The sequence below is a fragment of the Dreissena polymorpha genome, chromosome 14, assembly GCF_020536995.1.
Source record: "Dreissena polymorpha isolate Duluth1 chromosome 14, UMN_Dpol_1.0, whole genome shotgun sequence".
NCBI lineage: Eukaryota > Metazoa > Mollusca > Bivalvia > Myida > Dreissenidae > Dreissena > Dreissena polymorpha.
In genome coordinates, this window is record NC_068368.1 from 47,191,110 (window position 1) to 47,193,961 (window position 2,852).

Here is a 2,852-nt window from a genome sequence, read left to right on the forward strand (position 1 = left end):
ATGAGTCGGGGGGGTTAAAGAAAAATAAAAGCATGAAAAGTGAGCAGTCTAACAAAAAAATAAAAATAAAACTGTCTAAACCGGATTTTTTGATTATTTTTTTAAATGTAAAATTCAGCCAATTTAACCTTATGTATACTTGCATTAACCTTTACGTGTTTTATATATATCTCATTACACTGTTGTAGAAGCTTTTTATAATAATAGTAAACATATTTTTATATATATTTATAGGTAAAAGCACCTTTCGCATGTATTATACTATATTGCTTCAATAGAGACTATAAAACACGCCAGGTGTGTAGTGTATTATAGTGATTGTTGAACTTTTGTTGAGTGTATATCATATGTATGTTTATAACAAATATAGCATGTATTTGACTTAAATAAAAAAGACTTGAAAACTTTTTACATTGTTTAATAGCTTTAAACATGGGCTGTTTGTAAAACATGCATGCCCCCTATATGGGCTCTCCGTTGTAGTGACAGCCATTGTGTGAATATGTTTTTTGTCACTGTGACCTTGACCTTTGACCTAGTGACCTGAAAATCAATAGGGGTCATCTGCCAGTTATGATCCATGTACCTATAAAGTTTCATGATCCTAGCCATAAGCGTTCTTGAGTTATCATCCGGAAACCATTTTACTATTTTGGGTAACCGTGACCTTGACCTTTGACCTAGTGACCTGAAAATCAATAGGGGTCATCTGCAAGTCATGATCAATCTACCTATCAAGTTTCATGATCCTAGGAATAAGCATTCTTCAGTTATCATCCGGAAACCATTTGACTATTTCGGGTCACCGTGAACTTGACCTTTGACCTAGTGACCTCAAAATCAATAGGGGTCATCTGCGAGTCATGATCAATGTACCTATGAAGTTTCATGATCCTAGGCATAAGCGTTCTTGAGTTATCATCCGGAAACCATTTTACTATTTCGGGTCACCATGACCTTGACCTTCGACATAGTGACCTGAAAATCAATAGGGGTCATCTGTGAGCAATGATCAATGTACCTATGAAGTTTCATGATCGTAGCCATTAGTGTTCTTGAGTTATAATCCGGAAACCATTTTACTATTTCAGGTCACCTTGACCTTGACCTTTGATATAGTGACCTGAAAATCAATAGGGGTCATCTGCGAGTCATGATCAATCTACCTATCAAGTTTCATGATCCTAGGCGTAAGCGTTCTTGAGTTACCATCTGGAAACCATTTTACTATTTCGGGTCACCGTGACCTTGACCTTTGACCTAGTGACCTGAAAATCAATAGGGGTCATCTGCCAGTCATGATCAATGTACCTATGAAGTTTCATGATCCTAGGCATAAGCGTTCTTGAGTTATCATCCAGAAACCATTTTACTATTTCGGGTCACTGTGACCTTGACCTTTTACCTAGTGACCTGTAAATCAATAGGGGTCATCTGCCAGCCATTATCAATCTACCTACGAAGTTTCATGATCCTAGGCATAAGCGTTCTTGAGTTATCATCCGGAAACCATTTTACTATTTCAGGTCACTGTGACCTTGACCTTTGACCTAGTGACCTGAAAATCATTAGGGTCATCTGCGAGTCATGATCAATCTACCTATCAAGTTTCATGATCCTAGGCCTAAGCGTTCTTGAGTTATCATCCGGTAACCATTTTACTATTTCGGGTCACTGTGACCTTGATCATTGGCCTAGTGACCTGAAAATCAATAGGGGTCATCTGCGAGTCACTATCAATCTACCTATCAAGTTTCATGATCCTAGGCCTAAGCGTTCTTGAGTTATCATCCGGAAACCATTTTACTATTTTGGGTCACCATGACCTTGACCTTTGACCTAGTGACCTTAAAATCAATAGGGGTCATCTGCGAGTCATGATCAATGTACCTATGAAGTTTCATGATCCTTGGCCCAAGCGTTTTTGAGTTATCATCCGGAAACCACCTGGTGGACGGACCGACAGACCGAACAACCGACCAACATGTGCAAAGCAATATACCCCCTTTTCTTTGAAGGGGGGCATAATAACAACCAACTTTGTGACTTTCATCCATGGGTGGAATATGCACACTAAAAAATACTCTTTAATATACAACAGACTTGCTTTATATCATGATAATTTGTATCAATTATGAGAAAAAAATGAGCCACTTAACAGAAAATTGGACCTTAGGGCGATTGCGACCATTTTGGCTCCAAAAGAGCAGTCTGATCAGGATCCAAAATGTTCAACATAATTGTCATTCAGTCAGTACTTCTAAAGATGGTAAGCGAACACTTTGGATCCTGATCAGACTGCACTTGAATTGATCTTGATCCAAACTTTGTGTAGTGAAAGTTCTAGTACATAAAATGTGAATATTTCATTTAAGAAACGAGAGCAACACAGAAACCGCAAGGGTCAGGGTTCAATATTTGGTGTGTAACATGTTTTCTTCTTCTAGGTGTGATCAAATCATACATTTGGAGTAAACAATAACCCGTCCTTGTTTCACATGATTAATATTTACTTATTTAATAAAGAGCTTAAACAATCTTATTCTCTCAAAACGCATAGGTTAGGTGATAATTATTTTGTATATGATATTGTATGGTGGCAATCTCCGTAGTCACATTAGCCCCAACAAAATATTGAGGTAAAAGACACAATATACCTAGAAACCTTGATTTATTTCATTGAACATTTTTTTAAGTGAACGCCGTATAAAGAATTAAATAGCACATGTAGCAAGGATTTAAATTGTTCTAGTAGAATTACTCTGCTGACTGTGTATACTTTACACGCAACATTTAATTATATATAGAAAACAACTTTTGAGCTATGTAATTGTATATTTTTAAAATAGTAT